Source organism: Rousettus aegyptiacus, unplaced genomic scaffold, assembly GCF_014176215.1.
Source record: "Rousettus aegyptiacus isolate mRouAeg1 unplaced genomic scaffold, mRouAeg1.p scaffold_m13_p_7, whole genome shotgun sequence".
Classification (NCBI taxonomy): Eukaryota; Metazoa; Chordata; class Mammalia; order Chiroptera; family Pteropodidae; genus Rousettus; species Rousettus aegyptiacus.
In genome coordinates, this window is record NW_023416310.1 from 109,138,821 (window position 1) to 109,151,381 (window position 12,561).

At 35.1% G+C, this 12,561-nt stretch overlaps 1 protein-coding gene across 1 annotated transcript in view; it reads left to right on the forward strand.

Moving 5' to 3' along the window:
- The window catches only part of OBSCN (obscurin, cytoskeletal calmodulin and titin-interacting RhoGEF), a 176,250-nt gene that overhangs the window by 15,190 nt on the left and 148,499 nt on the right, over positions 1 to 12,561 (forward strand).

Consider the following 12,561-nt stretch of genomic DNA (forward strand, 5'->3'; position numbering starts at 1 on the left):
TGGCTAGGACTTCCAATACTATGTTGAATAACAGCAGTGAGAGTGGGCATCCTCGTCTTGTTCCTGATCTTAAAGGATGTTGTTAGCTGTGGGCTCATCATATATGGCCTTTATCAAGTTGAGGTATATTTCTTCTATACCCACTTTGTTGAGAGTGTGTATAATAAATGGATATTGAATTTTGTCAAATGCTTTTTCTGTATCTATTGAGATAATCATATGATTTTTATCTTTGGTTTTGTTGATGTTATGAATCACATTAATTGTTTTGTGAATGTTGAACCAACCTTGCATCCCTGGTATAAATCCCACTTAATCATGGTGAAGGGTCATTGTAATGTGTTGTTGAATTCTGTTTGCTAGTATTTCATTGAGAATTTTGGCATCTATGGTCATCAGAGATATTGACCTGTAATTCTGTCTTTGTCTCTGTCTCTCTGTCCCTCTGTCTTTTTCTCTGCCTCTCCGTCTCTCTCTGTCTCTTTCTCCATCTCTCTCTCTCTCTCTGTCTCTGTGTCTCTCTCTGTCTCTCTCTGTCTATCTCTGTCTCTCTGTCTCTCTCTCTCTCTCTCGTTATATAGCTTTTCATTAACTTCCATTTGCATGGAATATCTTGTTCCATTCCTTCACTTTCAGTCTGTGTGTCTTTCGATTTAAAGTGAGTTTCTTGCAGGCAGCACATAGATGGGTCATGTTCTTTAAATACATTCGGCCACCCTATGTCTTTTGATTGGAGCATTTAGTTTATTTACAGTTAGAGTAATTATTGATAGGTATGTGCTTATTGCAATTTTGTTAATTGTTTTTTTGTTTTTTGTTGTTCTTTGTTCTTTCTCTTGATCTCTTTCCTTTTGCTTTATTGGTTTTCTTTCGTGTTTTGATTGGATTCCTTTTTTTTCATTTTTTTGTGTATTTTTTATAGGTGTTTGGCTTATGATTACCATGTGGTTTATATATATCTGTCTGAATAGCAGTCTGTTTTAAGCTGAGAGGCATTTTAGTTCAATCACATTCTAAAAGCACTACATTTTTACTCCCTTCTATACTCTTTATGTTTTTGATATCTTTGATAACTTTTTGTTTGGTGTATCTCCAGATAATCAGATAATTTATTTTAGTGGTAGCTAATTTTGCTACTCTTGTCTTTTGACCTTCCTATTAGCTTTTTAAATGGATGATTCACTGTGCTTATTGTATATTTGCTTTTATCAGTGAGGTTTTTTTTCTTTCCTGCATTTTCTTTTTTCTCGTGTGGACTTTTCTGCGTAAAGAAGACCCATTAACATTTCCTGTACAGTTGGTTTAGTGGTGATGAACTCCTTCAGTTTTTGCTTGCAGGAGCAAATGGTAACCTTGCTGGATAAATTATTCTATGCTGTAGTTTAGTCCTTTCAGCACTTTAAATATTTCCTTCTGCTTCCTTCTGGCCTGCAAAGTTGCTTCTGAAAAATCACCTGATAGCCTCATGGGGTTTCCCTTGTAGGAAACTTATTTTTTCATTCTTGCTGCCTTTGAGATTATCTCTTTATCCTTAAATTTGCCATTTTAATTATGATATGTCTTGGTGTGGGCCTCTTTGGGTTCATCTTGTTTGGAAAGCTCTGTGCTTACCAGACCTGGATGTCTGTTTCCTTCCCCAGATTAGGAAAGTTTTCAGCTGTTATTTCTTCAAATATTCTTTCTGCACCTTTGTCTGTCTCTTTTCCTTCTGGAACCCCTATAATGTGAATGTTAGGGCTCTTGATATTATCCCAGAGATCTCTTATACTATCCTCATTGGATGATTTACACCATTCTGTCTTCCAGGTCGCTAATCCATTCTCTTGTACTAACTAATCTGATGTCGATTTCTTTTAATGTGTTCTTCATTTCAGGTATTGTGTTCTTCATATCCGATTAGGTTTTAAAGAATTTATTGGAGTGACATTGGTTAATAACATCATATGAATTTCAAATATACCAGTCTATAATACATCATCTGTATGTTACATTGTGCGCTCAGCATCCAAAGTTTAGTTTCCCTCTGTCACCATATATCTGAGCCCCTTTACTCTCTATATCCTCCCCCTACCCTCCTTCCCTCTGGTAACCACTCTTGTGTTGTCTGTTTTTGTGAATTATTTTGTTTTGTGTGTTCATTTTTAACTTTCTGTTTTATATCCCACATATGAGTGAAATCATATGGTTCTTGTCCTTTTCTGATTTATTTTGCTTAGCATGACACTCTTAAAATCCATCTATATTGTTGCAAATGGCAGTATTTCATCCTTCTTTATGGCTTAGTAATATTCCATTGTACATATGTACCACATCTTCTTTATTCAATCATCTCTAAAAGGACACCAGTTGTTTCCATGTCTTGGCTACCATGTATATGCTACAGTGAACATAGGGGTGTATATATCTTTACAGATAATGTTTTTAAAATTTTCAGGTAGATACCGAGAACAGGTATTGCTGGGTCATATGTTAGCTTTATTTTTAATTTTTTGAAGAACCTCCATGCTGTTTTGCATAGTGGCTGTACCAATTTACATTCTCACCAGCAGTGTATGAAGTTCCTTTTTCCCTACAGGCCCTCCCACATTTGTTATTACTTGTTGATAACAGCCATTCTAACAGGTGTGAGGTGGTATCTCATTGTGGTTTTGATTTGCATTTCTCTAATAGCTAGTGAAGTGGAGCACCTTTTCATATATCTTTTGACCATTTATATGACTTCTTGGGAAAAATGTCTGTTCAGGTCCTCTGAACAAGCTTTTTTTTTTTTTGGTTGAGTTGTATATGTTCTTTATATATTTTGGATAGTACCTCCTCATTGGAGATAATTTTTTTGCAAATATCTGCTCCTATTTGGTTGCTTGCAATTTTGTTTTCTGTGCAGACATATTTTATTTTGATGTGACCCCATTCATTTGCTCTTGCTTTTACTTCCCTTGTCTTTGAGGTCAAATTTGTAGAATCCTCTCAGACTAGGGTTCATAGTTTAGTGCCTATGTTTTTTCCCATGTATTTAATTTTTTCAGGTATTATATTTAAGTCTTTAATTCATTTTGAGTTAATTTTATGTATGGTGTCAAATAGTAGTCTAGTTTTATTCTTCTGCATGTGGCTTTCCAATTTTCACAACATCGTTTATTGAAGAGGGCTTTCCTTTCTCCACTGTATGTTTTTGGCTCCTTTGCTGTGAATTAGTTGCTTGTAATTCTGGATTCTCAATTGTGTTCCATTGGTCTGTGTTTCTTCTTCTGTTGATTCCATTCTGTTTTGATTATTGTAGGTTTGTAGTCAAGGAGTGTGATACTTCTGGTTTTGTTCTCTTTTTCCTCAGGATTCCTTTGGGTATTTGGGGTCTTTTGTGGTTCCATACAAATTTGATGGTTTTTTTTTTTTTGGTTCTATTTCCTTGAAAATGCCATTGATGGAGATTGCATTAAATCTGTATATTGCTTTCTATAACATGGCCATTTTAACTGTGTTGATTTTTCAATCCATGAACATGGAATATCTTTCCATTTCTTTGTGTCTTCTTCAATTTTTTCAACAATGTCTTGTAGTTTTCAGTGTATAAGTATTTCACATCATTTGTTAAATTTATTCCTAGGTATTTTATGCTTTTCATTGCAATTGCAAATGGAATTGTTTTCTTCATTTCTTTTTTTGATATTTCATTGCTAGTATATAGAAACACAATGGATTTTTGTACACTGATTTTGTATCCTGCAACTTTATTCGTTTATTGTTTCTAAGTCTTTAGGTGGATTCTTTAGGATTTTCTATATGTAAAATCATATCATCTGCAAAAAGTGACAATTTCTTTCATTTTTTTCTTCGTTCTCAATTTTGATGCTTTTTATTTCTTTCTCTTCCCTGATTACTCTCACTAGGACTTCCAGTACTATGTTGAATAACAGTGGTGAGATTGAGCATCCTTTTCTTGTTCCTGATCTTAGAGAAAAGTTGTTCAGTTTTTCAATATTGAGTATGATATTAGCTGAAGGTTTATCCTATATGGCTTTTATGATATTGAGCTACTTTCTTTCTATATCCATTTTATTGAGTGTTTTAATCATAAATGGATGTTTTATCAAATGCTTTTCCTGCATCTATTGATATCATCATATAATTTGCCTTATTTTGTTAATGTGATATATCACATTGATGGGTTTGTGTATGTTAAACCATCCTTGTACTTCTGGAATGAACCCCTCTTGATCATGATGTATTACCTTTTTAATTTATTGTTATATTCGATTTGCTAGTATTTTGTTTAGTATTTTTCCATCTATATTCATCAGAGATATTGGTCTGTAATTTTCTTTTTTTTTGTGTTACCCTTCCCAGATTTTGGTATCAGGGTAATGTTGACCTCATAAAATGAGTTAGAAAGTAGTGCCTCTTTAATTTTTCAGAAGAGTTTAAGATATATAGGTATGAAGTATTTTTTGAATGTTTGATAGAATTCACTAGTGAAGACTTCTGGTTCTGGACTTTTTACTCTTGGAGAGGTTTTTGACTCAATTCCCTTACCGTTCACTGCTCGATTTAGGTTTTTCAGTTCTTCACAATTCAGCCTAGCAAGGTTATGTATTCTAAGAACTTTTCTGTTTTTTCTAGGTTACCAGATTTGGTGGTGTATGGCCTTTCATAGTATTCTTGTATATTCCTTTGTATTTCTGTGGTGTCCATTGTAATTTCTCCTCTTTGATTTATGATTTTGTTTGAGTCTTTTCTCTCTTTCTTTTTTTCAGTCCAGCCAGTGGCTTGTCAATTTTATCAATCTTTCCAAAGACCTAGCTCTTTGATGCATTAATTTATTCTTTTGTTCTCAATTTCATTGAATTCTGCTCTAATTTTTATTATTTCCTTCCTTTTACTGACTTTGGCCTTCATTTGTTCTTATTTTTCTGTTCTTTAAGGTGAAACATTAGGTTGTTTATTTGAGATTTTTCTTATTTCTTGTGTGCCCTCTCACATCAATTTTCCAAAGTCAAAGTGAGGGTCTGGGTGGGGCTGGCCTGTGTGCTTGCTTAGCTCCGCCCTTTCTCCAGGTGGAGCAGCCTCACCTACTGGCAAAGCCCTAGGTACATGCACTTGTTCTGCACTCTCTCTTGGCGGGGCACCCAAGCACACATAGTGGCACCTCATTCACCCTGCACAGAGCAGTGCCATGCGTGGATGCTACAGAGTTTTGCTAGCTCCACCCTTTCTTCTGGTGAAGCAGTCCCATGTGTACGCATAGCAGTGCCCTGCTATTTCCTCTCTTTTCCTGGATAGGGTGGCCCTGCAGGTGGGTACTGCAGTGTTCTGTTGGCTCCATACTCTCTCCAGGCTGGGGAGCCCACTTGCATGCAGCCCAGTGGGTATGCAAAGCAGCACCCTGCTGCACCCACTGGATTAGCGTCTGGGTGGAGGGGCCCCTAGTATGCACCAAAAGCTGTGGTGGCTTCCAGTTTCCACTGGATCTGGTTCCAGGATGGGTGGCTGGGGATGTGCTACAGCGCCCTTGCATGTCAGCCAGAAAACCTGGATGGGGCTTCTGCCCACTGTCCTCGTTCAGGGGAAATGTGAACAATGGCACTCCCTGAATGTTGTGGTCTGGGGTTTGCCCTTAGCTCCTTCAGGCTCTCACAATTCCCCAGACTTCTCTGTGCAATCTCTCCTGCTTGTTATGCAGAAGCTGAAATTGGCTCACTGTTGTCCCAGGAGGATTTGCTTTCAATATAGGTGCATGTTCCATGTGTTCTTGGGAGAGGGCGAACTCAGTATCCAGCATGCTGTGATTTTGGACCTGCCTCCATGTTGTTCCCACTTTTTGACTTCTGTGAACATTCTTATACAAAGTTTTGTGTGAACATATATTTTCAGTTTGCTTGGTATTGCTGGGTCATGTAGTGATTTCTTGTTTAACTGCTAAACTGTTTTCCATGGTAGTTGTACCATTTTCCGTTCCCACCAATAATGTGTGACGAGTCCATTTTGTTTACAACCTTGCTTACCACTTGTTTTTAGTTCATTAAAAAATATATAGCTATCCTAGTGGATGTGAAATGGTATCTTATTGTGGTTTTGATTTTCATTACCCTAACAGCTAGTGATGTAGAGCATCTTTTCATGTGCTTATTGGCCCTATGTATATTTTCTTTAGAGAAGTGTCTATTCAAATCATTGGCCTGTTTTTTTTTTTATTGGGCTATTTATCTTTTTATTGTTGAGTTATAAGAGTTCTTCATGTATTCTTGATACTAGAGCCTTATAGATATATGATTTGAAAATCTCTTCTCACATTCACTTTCTCAATTGTGTCCTTTGATGCACAAAATCTTTAAAATTGCGATTAAGTCCAGTTTATCCTCTTTAGTTGCTTGTGTGTTTAGGGTCATATCTAAGAACCCATTGCCTACTCCAAGGTCACAGAGACTGACATCTATGTTTTCTTTTAAGAGTTTTCTAGTTTTAGCTTTTGCACTTAGGTTATGATCCATTTTGAGTTAATTTTTGTGTATGGCATGAGGATGGAGTGCCATTTGATCTTTTCCATGTGTATACACAGTGGTCTCAGCACTATTTGTTGAATTTTTTTCTCTATTGGATTTTATTGGCACTCTTGTTGAAAATGAATTGACCATAAATGTATGGATTTATTGCTAGATTCTCAATTCTATTATTCCATTGATCTATATGCCTGTCCTTATGTCAATACCACGCACATTGATTACTGTAACTTTGTGGTAAGTTTTGAACTTGAGAAATATGAGTTCTCCAACTAGGTTTGCCCCCTCCCCCCCACAATTGTTTTTGGCTTTTTGAGGCCCCCTGCATTTCCACATAAATTTTAGGATCATCTTTTTAAATTTTGCAACAAAGAAAAATCAGCAAAATATTTTGCTGATTTTTTTTTTTTTGGGGGGGGGTAGGGGATTGCATTGAATGTGTAGATCAATTTAGGGAGTATTGCCATCTTAACAATATTGGTGTTCTAATCCATAAGTATGAGATGTCCCTGTATTTATTTAGGTCTTTCAAATTTCTTTCAGTGATGTTTTGTAGTTTTCAGTGTACAGAACATGCCCTTTTGTTATATTTATTGCTAAGAATTCAACTCTTTTTAATGATACTATAAATGTAATTTTCATAATTTTATTTTAAAATTATTCATTGCTAGTGTAGAGAAATAAAATTGATTTTTGAATATTGGTATTTATCCCGCGACATTGCAGAATTCATTTCTTAGCTGTGTTATTATTTTTTTGTGGATTACTTAGGTTTTCTATACACAAAACCATATCATCTGTAAATACAGGTCATTTTACTACTTCATTTCTAAAATGGATGCCTCTTGTTTTGTATTTGACTACTGATCAAATCCCTTTATTTGTTATACATCTGTTCAGATTTTCTGTTTCTTCATGAGTCAGTTTTGATGTAAACTGTGTTTTTCTATGAATTTGTCCATTTCATAGGATTCCCTTATAATCTTTTTATTTTGCTAAGGCCTGTATTGATATATATCCCCACTTTTATTTCTGATTTTAATAATTTGAGGCTTTTAACTCTTTTTCTTGGTCAGTCCAGCTAATGGTCAGGTGGTTTTGTTGCTGTCTCTAAAGAACCAACTTTTGCTTTCCTTGTTTTTTCCTATTTTTCTATTATCTATTTTATTTATTTCTGTTCTAGTCATTTTTTCCTTCCTTTTTCTAACTTTGGATTTATCCTGCTCTTCTTTTTCTAGTTTCTTAACATGTGAAGTTAAGTTATTGATTTCTGATCTTTTTAACACAGGCCTATATTTTATAGCTTTGACTTTCCCTCTGAGCACCACTTTCACCGCATCTTATAAATTTTGGTATGTTGTGTTTTCATTCTCATTTATTTCAAACTATTTTCTAATTTTCTTTGTAATTCTTCTTTGTTTAAGAATATGTTGCTTAAATTTAACATACTTGTGAGTTATTCCAGTTTTTCTTCTATTGTTGATTTCTAGCTTCATTCCATTGTGGTTGGATACTTTGTTGATTTAAGTCTTTAATAATTTATTGAAACTTGTTTCATGGCCTAACATATGAACTATACTAGAGAATGTTCCATGTGTGTTTAAGTAAAATGAATATTCTACTGTCATTTGGTGGAGTGTCTTGTATAAGTCAGTCAGGTCTAGTTGGTGTATAGTGTTGTTCTCTACTTCTTATTCACCTTTGTTTAGTTGCTCTGTCATTGGAAGTGGGGTATTCAAGTCTCCAACTATTATTGTAAAACTGTCTATTTCTCCCTTTGATCTGTTAGTTTTTGCTTCATGTATTTTGGGGCTCTGCTGTTAGTTGTGCTTATGCTTATAGCTGCCATAACATCTTGGTAGATTGACCCTTTTACCAATACATAATATAATGAAAAAAAATATACAATCAGTGTGCAATGTCTTGTAATGCTTTTTTTTTTTTTTTTTTTTGCCTTAGTGTCTATTTTGCCTGGCACTAGTATAACCGTTTCAGATCTCTTTCGGCTGCCATTTGATTGGAGTATCTTTTCACTTGCAACCTATTGATATCTCTGGTTCTAAAGTGACTCTCTTGTAGACACGTGTTTATTATTTTTTAGAAAATATATTTTGTCAATCTCTACCTTTTCAGTTCTGTGTCAGAGCCCAGTGGCAGGCGAACAGAACGAGAAAAATGAATGCTGTTCACCCCTGCCTTTCAGGGCCAGCACTCCTTCATTTGGCGAGAAATGCTTCCCTCTCTTCGGGCTTTAAGGATCTTCAGCCTTCATGGCCTGGAGCATGAGAGCATGGAGAACAAGTGGGGTTCTCTAGCCTCCCTGAAAATTTGAAGTTTCCTTACTTAGGTCTTGAGAGATAGAGCTGAGGAGCCTGCTTCCAGATTTGGGGATCCCCTGTGTACAGGGGGAATCATAGAGGTGTTCCCAAGCAGAAGTGCCCAGAGGATGAAATGGAATGATCTCATTTGGAAAGGCAGAGTTAAAAAATCAGCTGGTGCACAGTTGGTGGGGTTTTTGTTCCAGCGACCAGAGCCTGACTTCTAGAAGCACCAGCTTGCAAATGCAGCAAGAGTTTAGGCTCGAGAGAGGTGGGCAGGTGGAGCAGAGAGCAGTGGACAAAGATGGAAAACTGTAGAGCCACATCGTTGGGAAAATATGGACCAGAAAAGCCATCTTCTAGCAGTTCAGGGAGGTGACAAGGTGCCTGTTTGTCTGGCTCAGGTGAGAAAAATTCCCCTAAGAAATGGAAACCTATTCTTGATTTGGGATTGGGGCTTGAATTCATATTGCTAGGAACTCCCAGACTAAGTTAATCTAAAATGAGGATCCAGACAAGAGGTGCCCCTGGAGTACCTGGTAGGAGGAGTACTTACTCAGGAAGGGTACCCATCCCCCACCCTAGGACATACAGAATTTCCATCTAATAAAGAAACCCTGCTGAAGACGCTGTCACAACAAAAATGTATCTGAGGATCAGAGAAAGAATCCAAAATAAACTAGTCAAAAGTTCTAGAAAAGATCAGGATGGGCACCAGGAACTTTAGATGGTAGAACAACAATCTGAAAGAATATCTAAAATAAGCACAAATGACTAAAGAGATATGTGGAAAACTCAAAAGCAAGGGAAGAGTGAAACACTAAGGAAAAAACTAGGCAGATTTAAAGAACCAAATGAAACTTTTTTTTTTACTTCTTATTTATCTATTTGTTTATTTTATTTTATTTTATTTTTATTATTTAGATTTTTAAATTATACCATTGACCTTTGAAAAACACAGTTAGGGGCCTGTGTAGTTAAAAATACACATAATATCAGCTGTCCACATGCACGGATTCCCATCTGCCAGTTAACCCTTGACAACACAGGTCAGAAGTGTGCAGGTCAGTTTCAGTCAGTTGAACTTTGTGGGTTGTTTGAATATAAGTGGGCCCATGAAGTTCAAACCTGCATTGTTCTAGGGCCAACTGTAGTTGACATTCAATATTATATTAGTTTCAGGTATACAGCATAGTGGTTAGACATTTATATACCTTACAAAGCCATCACTCTGGTAAGTCTAGTACCCATCTGATACCATACAGAGTTATTACAATATTATTGACTATACTCCCTCTGCTGTACTTTACATTCCTGTGACTATTTTTATAACTCCCAATCTGTACTTCTTAATCCCTTCAACCTTTTCACCCATCCCCTCAACTGCCCTCCCATCTGGCAACCATCAGTTTGTTCTCTGTATCTATGAGTCTTTTTCTGTTTTATTTGTTAATTTTGTTCTTTAGATTTCACATATATGTGAGATCAGATGGTATTTGTATTTCTCTATCTGACTTTTTTCACTTAGCATTCATACTCTCTAGATCCATCTATGTTGTTCCAAATGGCAAGATTTCATTTTTTCTTGCTGAGTAATATTCCATTGTATATATGTACCACCTCTTCTTTATCAAATTGTCTATCAATAGACATTAAGCTTGCTTCTGTATCTTGGCTATTGTAAATAATGCTGCAATAAACATAGGGTGCAAATGTCTTTTTAAATTTGGATTTCTTCAGATAAATACCCAGAAGTGGTATCATATACTTTAATTTAATGGTATCATATCATTTAATTTTTTGAGGAACTTCCATGCAGTTTTTTTGATTAGCCTGGCTAAAGGTTTATCAATTTTGTTTATTTTTTCAAAGAACAAGATCTTAATTTCATTGGTCTTTTCTATGTATTTTTAAGTTTCTATTTCATTTATTTTTAAAATTTTATTTCATTTATTATTATTATTTTTATCTATCTATCTATCTATCAATTATCTATCTATCTATCTATCTATCTATCTATCTATCTATCTATCTATTTATTTCCTTGTGCTCACTTTGGGCTTTGTTTGTTGTTCTTTTTCTAGTCTTTTAGGCGTAGGGTCAGATTGTTTATTTGAGATTTTTCTTGTTTCTTGAGGTAGACTTGTCTATGAATTTCCCTCTTAGAACTGCTTTTGCTGTGTCCCATAGATTTTGAATCATCGTGTTTTTATTTTCATTTGCCTCAGATTTTAAAAATTTCTTCCTTAATCTTGTTGTTAACACATTCATTATTTAGTAGCATGTTGTTTAGCCTCCACATGTTTGTGTTTTTCCAGGTTTTTTTTTTTTTTTATGTGTGTGTGTAATTGATTTCTAGTTTCATGCCATTGTGGTTGGTGAAGATGCTTAATATGATTTCTGGCTTCTTAAATTTGTTGAGACTTGTTCTATGACCTTACATATTGTTTTCCTGGAAAATGTTCCATGCGAGATGACCATATATTCTGTTGATTTGAGGTGGGACATTCTGTAAATATTAAGTTTATCTGGCTTAATATATCATTTAAGACTACCGTTTCATTGTTGAGTTTCTGTCTGGATAATTTATCCATTGATGAAGTGGAGTGTTGAAGTCTGCTACTATTATTACTGTACTGCTGGAGATATCTTCCTTTATATCTGTTAATATTTGCTTACTATATTTATGTGCTTCGATGTTGGGTTTGTAGAGTTATATCCTCTTGTTGGATTATTCCTTTATCATTACGAAATGTCCTTCATTGTCTCTTTGTTTTGAAGTCAATTTTATTTACTATAAGTGTTGCTACCCTGGCTTTCTTTTTGTTTCATTCACGTGAAATACCTTTTTTTTTTTTTAATCCCTTAACTTTTAGTCAGTGTGTGTCTTTTGATCTAAAGTGAGTCTCCTTAGGTAGCATATGCCACAGGCCTTATTTTTTTCTTAATCCAATTAGCCACCCTATGTTTTTTTAGTTGTACGGCTAGTCTATATATGCTTAAAGTAATTACTAATAGGTATGTGGTTACTGCCCAAATGAAACCACTTGAATGGGAAATACAACATTTGTAATGAATGATTTGGTGGAGGGATAAATAGCAAATTAGATTTAGAATTACTGAATGAGAAGATAAGCCTGAGGAAATTACTGACAATGCATCACAGATAAAAAATAAGAGATAATGATAGATTTGGGGAAGAGCAGCAGAAGACCACACATATCTATAAAAGGATTTCTACGAGAGACTAGGGAGAATGAAGAAGATAAAATAATAAAAGAAATCATGAATAGAAGTTTTTAAAATGGTAAAAAAGATGTGAATCTTAAAATTCAAGACTCATGAGAAAGAATTGGAAATGTAATGAAAACAAATTTACATTATAGTGAACCACAGACGGCCAAAATCCAAGAGGAGATCTTAAAAACCACCAGAAAGAAGAAAAAAATTTGTGAACCAATAGTTATCCTCCCTGCTAATTCTCAACTGCAATTAAGAATACAGAAAATAATCGCAATATCTTCAAAGTATTGAGGAAAAATAATTGCCAATCTAGAATTCAGTATCCCACTAAACTATCACCCTAAAGGAAGGGTAAAATAAAGATTTTCAGAAAATAGATGAAGGGAATTTTTGATTCACAAAATCTTGCTGAAAGAATTACCAGTGGATATACTTCATAAAAGAAGGAAAATATCTAGAGTAACAGAATGGGCTTAGAACAATGTGATATGAAACAAAAGGAGTAA